The sequence below is a fragment of the Podarcis muralis genome, chromosome 16, assembly GCF_964188315.1.
Source record: "Podarcis muralis chromosome 16, rPodMur119.hap1.1, whole genome shotgun sequence".
Classification (NCBI taxonomy): Eukaryota; Metazoa; Chordata; class Lepidosauria; order Squamata; family Lacertidae; genus Podarcis; species Podarcis muralis.
The window spans coordinates 25,476,219-25,482,642 of NC_135670.1; the positions used below are offsets into that span (position 1 = coordinate 25,476,219).

General features: G+C 50.1%; 1 non-coding gene across 1 annotated transcript; it reads right to left on the bottom strand.

Annotated features, from left to right (window-relative positions):
* Window positions 1–5,764: 5,764 nt before the first annotated feature.
* Window positions 5,765–5,837, bottom strand: TRNAK-CUU (transfer RNA lysine (anticodon CUU)). The gene has a single exon. It is a non-coding gene; the product is annotated as a tRNA-Lys (tRNA).
* Between the last annotated feature and the right edge of the window lie 587 nt (window positions 5,838–6,424).

The window sequence follows — 6,424 nt, forward strand, 5'->3', positions numbered from 1 at the left end:
CAGTGGTCAGGGATGATGGGAATTGTAGTCCCAAAACAGCTGGAAGGCCGAGTTTGGGGATGCCTGCTGCACTACAGTCTCCAACCATGGAGGCAGAGCATAGCCATGGTGGCTCAATGGGAGAGCATCTGCTTTGCTTGAAGGTGGCCCCAGGTCCAGTCTTCAGCATCTTCAGGTAGGGCTAGGGAAGAATGGAACCCTTGAGGGCTGCTGTCAGTCAGTGTAGACAATACTGAGCTACATGGACCAGCAGCCTGCTCAGGATAAAGCAGCTCCTTTTTGTCCTTGTGTTCCATTTCTCCTTGCTTGGTCAATAGAGGAGCACTGTGCTGGTCCCAGGGGGTTACCATGTGGCGTGGTCCGAGTCCAGTCCAAGGTTGAGGGTGTGGTATGGAGGCTGTCCATCAAGGCTGAAGCGGGGTCCAAGGCAAGGAGTCGGGTGTGGTCAGGAACTCTGGCAGAAGAGCAGGGCAGGATGCAGGCAGGAACAGGTTACCAACAATGTTGCTCCCGCAACCTGGGACTGGGCTGGCTGGCTTTTATCTGCCCCGAGGCATAGGGCGGCCCCGGTCCACAGGTGACTCGCCTCTCCTGGCCTGGAGGCGAGCACTCCTCCTGCGGGAACTTAGTTCCCTCCGCCTCTCTGCCCTGAGCCTCTGCAGCTCAGGAGAGGCTGGAGGGTTATCAGACCCAGAGGCAACCTCAGCCTCCCCTGACGGGGCTGAGAGTGGAGCACCTGCAGGCAATGGGTCCTCCATCACCTCAGGAGCCAGAGCAGACTCAGCTGATGCCTGCACCTGAGGATCCAGCACAGGTGAGGACCCTTCAGGCTCAAGCCCCAGCCCCGGCTCAGCTGGTCCTGGAGGCAGGGACTCCTGTGCAGGCTGGGATTCCTCAGGTTCAGCCTCTGAATCTGATTGCCAGGCCATCACAAGCGCCTTCTGCTTGTGGCACTCCAGAAGTTACCCCTGCTTGGAATGTCAAAGTCCATCCGCAGAGGACCCAAGTGTGGTTTGTTCAGTGCTTTCACCCAGCCCTGAAGGCTGAGCTGCCTCGCAAGTGCCCCTTAAGTGGGGGCTCGGCGTGACGCGAGCGGGGAAAGTCTGCAGTCGAGTGGATTTCAGTATCTTTGCATTCAAAGTGCTTATCTAGAGCAGGGTTGACAGCCGGAGAATTTATGGTGCATTTCAGACACAAATTTCTGTCTTATGCACACAGCGTAGCCCACGAACACACACACACACAGAGCATCTCCTACAATCACAAAGCAACAGTCTGGCTTGGCGAACGAGAGAGACTTCCAATTAGGGGAGGAAAGTCTTGTTAATAGCGGACAATAGGAAGGGGCCAATTTGGCAGAGGAGAGTCTGCCGCATTTGGCCAGCCTAAAAATACAGCAGCAGGACAAAGTCAGCAATAAAAGATGAGAGCCTGAATGGAATGAAAGGGAGCACAGGCTCCAGAGTAGTTTCTCCGGGCTCTTGCCTTCCAAGAGAGGGAGGAAAGATTCTGGGGAAAGGAGGCGAGCTCAGACACATGAACCCCCCCAGATGACTGACGGCCTCTGGATCCAATTAGCTGCAAACGCCACTCATCCAGCTTTGAAGCATCTCTGTAGCAGGATGCTGCCTCTTGGCCTTGTGTTATTTGCGTGCCCAGGCTGCTCTCTAGCTCATGTGCTGTGATGGCTTGAGAATACTCTTCGCAAGAAATGCTTCTGCTCACTCAGAGATACATAGATACAACTTTTATTTTACATATGTACAAGCAGCACACATAATTACACGTCCGAATCCTGTGAGTCAGATTCTCGGATTGATTTACATCCGCCCCTTTTCCAGCAGAAGAGGCGAGGCATTCTCAATTGATGTCTCTGCCCCCTCCGCTTTAACCCTCTCCGTTCCTGAGCAGATGGAACTGGCACTGCATCGCTATCCGTGCCAGAACTTCCTGTGCTGGGTTGAGGCTCTGCTCCAGCATCTGAGAGCCTTTCCTCCTCCTGGCTTTCCCCCCTTTACTGCACTGGTTCTTCCTGCCCCCCTTCGTCTGCTCGTCTCTCCTCCTCCCCTTCGTTCTCCATCAATACCATGACATGTACACTGCAGCAATCTTGTGATGCCCAAAAATGTGCCCACGTAGCATGTAAGGTAAAGGTAAAGGTACCCCTGCCCGTACGGGCCAGTCTTGCCAGACTCTAGGGTTGTGCGCTCATCTCACTCTATAGGCCGGGAGCCAGCGCTGTCCGCAGACACTTCCGGGTCACGTGGTCAGCGTGACAAGCTGCATCTGGCGAGCCAGCGCAGCACACGGAACGCCGTTTACCTTCCCGCTGGTAAGCGGTCCCTATTTATCTACTTGCACCCGGAAGTGCTTTCGAACTGCTAGGTTGGCAGGCGCTGGGACCGAACGATAGGAGCGCACCCCGCCGCGGGGATTCGAACCACCAACCATGTGATCGGCAAGTCCTAGGCACTGAGGTTTTACCCACAGCGCCACCCGTGTCCCCCCACGTAGCATGTAGGCAACCAGAAAGTAAAACTGCCACAATTGTGATGGCATTATGCAAATCAGTGGTGCGACCGCATTTGGAATACCGTGAGCAGCTCTGGTCATCTCACCTAAAAAGTGTGGGAATGTTCATGAGTCCTTCCATGCAACATGGAATGTTAGCACACACTTTTCCAACCTTGCAGTGCGAGAGCCACACTGGCTCTGCATGTTTTCCATTCTGCCCGCTATCCAATGCATGCAAAACGGTTCCTGTTCCGCTGCAGTTCATCTTCTGCCAATAACCACATTATTCGTCTCACATTTCCGACATGCTGGGCTGTCACACACACCCTTGGAACCTAAAAAATGGTCCCTCAGCTATCTGTCCCAGAAAAAGACCCAAAAAAATGGTATTCAATCTTATAACTGCTGAGAAGATAACTAAAAACTGGGGGCAGAGGGGGGAGCATATTTCCTATTATATGTGAATTGCCTGGAAAAAATCCACTCTATAGTAACAATGATTAAATGAACTTATTGTAACAGAATGCATATAAGCCAACCTAATAGGTTTATGGGAAAAGGGGTGTTTTTGTAATGTTTGGGGATAATAAGTTTGATGATAATGCTCAAGCTTGTGCTGCTTTCAGCCTGTTGTAATGCAAGGAGTATTATCTACTTTACTGCATTTAATAAAAACTGAATTGTATTAACATCCTTCCCTGATTGTCCAGGAATTGTCCAGGACTCACAAAAGAGTGATTCCCAGGGTTGCTTAGAAAGCATCTGTAAGGCTTAAACCAGTTGTGCAGTATAGAAGCGTCCTTGGCTTTGTGAGTTGTTCCAGCTTGAAATATTTGAAAGGGTTAAAGGTAAAGTAAAGGGGACCCCTGACCATTAGGTCCAGTCGACTCTGGGGTTGCCGCGCTCATCTCGCTTTATTGGCCGAGGGAGACAGCATACAGCTTCCGGGTCATGTGGCCAGCATGACTAAGCCGCTTCTGGCGAACCAGAGCAGCGCAAGGAAACGCCGTTTATCTGCCCGCCAGAGTGGTACCTATTTATCTACTTGCACTTTGACGTGCTTTTGAACTGCTAGGTTGGCTTATATGCATTCTGTTACAATAAGTTCATTTAATCATTGTTACTATAGAGTAACAGGGACCGAGCAACGGGAGCTCACCCCACCACAGGGATTCGAACAGCCAACCTTCTGATCGGCAAGTCCTAGGCTCTGTGGTTTAACCCACAGCGCCACCCGTGTCCTTGAAAGGGTTAGCCATGGTGAAAAGATGTTTCTCTCCACCTCTAGGATGCCCAAATAGCTTGCTGAGAAGGCTACCTCTGCCTTGTTAGCACTTGTAGCTGCTGAGCAGTCTCCGTGGGAATGGATCCTGCTGCAAAATCATTGGCTTGAAATGGAAATTGCTGCGGAGCCGTCACAGTGAGGTCCCCATGAAATTGGCCCAGAGGCAGTGAGTGGTGTGAGTTGGCCGAGGAGACAGAAATCTATGCAGGTGGGAGACCAGCTGCCTTGCATGCCGAACGTCCCAAGTTCAAACCCCAGCAGACAGGGTTGGGAATATTCCTGCCAACAAACCTAGAGATTTTCTGCAAGTCAGTGCAGATAATACTGAGCTAGCTGAAACCAAAATTCTAACTAACTGTAAGGTATTTTCCTATGCTCTTCTTTGGGAAGGCCCTTAGCTCAGTGGTAGAGCATCTGCATGGCGCACAGAAGGTCACAGGTTCAATCCCCAATGGGATCTGCAGGAGGGGTTGGGAAACAAGAAGAAGAAGGAGAAGGAGAAGACCTTGGAGAGCTGCTGCAATGGTCAGATTCAGTATGAGACAACTTCCTGTGTTCCTATTTAAACCATCCTTTTGTTCCAAAACATGAGAACAGGATTCTGATTCTTACTTAAACGGCACAGGACCGCAATACCTTGAGGACCACCTCTTTCCATATGAACCCACCCAGACCCTGAGATCATCTTCTGAGGGCCTCCTTCGTGTGCCTCCTCTTTGAGAGGTCCAGAGGGGTGGCATCTCCAGGGACGGCTAGAGACGTCCCCTGCCTGAAATTAGCTCTGATTCCTGCAGTGCCACAGATTGAACTAGGTGTCCCTTTGGTTCCCATCCAGCTCTATGGTTCTCCGATCCCATGAAACCCTGGAGAACCCCTTCCTGCCAGTGCTGACAAGGCAGGTATTGATGGGCGTTGTCTGATTCAGTAGAAGTTCTGACTTCCGCCGACGGCAGAAACTGGACTGATCTGATTCCTGCTCCACCTCTGCTTGTGAAAAAGTTTTTAAAAAATTGTTGGCAGGCTTCAAACCGTGTTTGGGCAAAATGGACAGCACTTTTGCCTGCCAGTCCCAATGGATCTCTCTTTCGCTCCCTCCTGAGCTCTTTCTTCCCCTTTCCCTCTTAACTGCTTCTCTTTTCTGACAGACAATGCAAAGATAAGGCATTTTTACAGCAAATTTGAGGGGTGGGGAGAGAGAGAGAGAGAGAGAGAGAGAGAGAGAGAGAGAGAGAGAGAGAGCTGTGTATCTTGATTTGTTTTGCTGCTTCGTTTTTATTTCTGTCCTTTCTCCTTCCCCCTCTCAAACTGCCCCTCCTTTTTTTTTTTTTTACTCCGGTGCTTTGTCTTATAGAAATTGATTATCTTGTCTTGCTGCTTACCAGCGAGAAACCTGGGGGATTCTTTATTCTGCGCTAACGTTTTCCATTCCTGCATTCCTCCCGCCGTAAAATGATTTATACGAGCGGTGGAAACGCAGGCCATTTTCTGCGGGACCGGCTTGCAAGCTCTGTCGTGTTAAAGGGGCTTGGGGGATAATAAATCACACTAACCTCCAGTCCGGAATGTAATCTGGGCTCGGCTTCTGTCAGATCAGATCAGGCTGGGCCCAAACGCCGAGGCGAGACAGCTGCACCATGTTGCCCAAGACACCTTGCCTGCAGATACCAGCCTGACCCAGCAAGAGGAGGGTCATAAGGGCATTCATCCAATTATTTATCATTTATTTATTCCATAAAATTCGTATGCCACTTGTTTGGTGTGGTGTTTTTTTTTTAAAGGAACCCCCTCAAAGCGGTTTGCAAAAAAAAGATAAAGCAATAAAATTATGAACAAGAAGAATTAACAACAATAATTTAAAACTTTCAAAAAGTTAAAATAAAAACAGACTAAAACTTCACAGAACCATAGAGTTGGAAGGGACCACAAGGGCCATCTAGTCCAACCCCCTCCAGCACAGGAATCGTTTGCCCAATGTGGGACTCGAACCCATGTCCCTGAGATTAAGAGTCTCATGCTCTACCAGCTGAGCCACCTCAGCTGAAGCTTGCATCAGCTTTCTAAACATCTGGGCTTGCCTGAACGAAAACATTTTTTCGCAGGCGCCAAAAAGAGTAGTGTGAAGGCTCCTGCCCGATGTCAATAGGCAGGGAGTTCCAAAGTTTGTGTGTTGCCACACTAAGAGATTGATTTCTTGCAGATGCGGAACTGGTATCCTGTGGCACCTGTAACAATGCCAGCTCCACTGATCAAAGTGGTTGAGGGGGCGAATATGGGGTGAGGTGACCTCGTAGACAAACTGGTCCCAAGCTCTTAAGGACTTTATAGACTTATAAAGGACCTTGAACTCGGCCCAGTAGCAAATGGGCAACCAGGTCTTCTACACTGACAAGGCCTCACTCCTGTCAGCAACTGTGCAACCAAAATGCGGCTTCTGGTTCAAGCGTAATGTGTTACCTTCTGGGCAACGGATGACTTGGGGTGGCCCTGCAAAACCATTGCAGATTCTAAGGGATGGAGCCGTCAGAAAATTTTTGTGGCAAATGAGTCATGCAACACCTTCTAGACCTTGGATGGGGAACCTCCAGATTACTTATTTATTTCACCCTAAGGTTCCAAGGGGGGTGC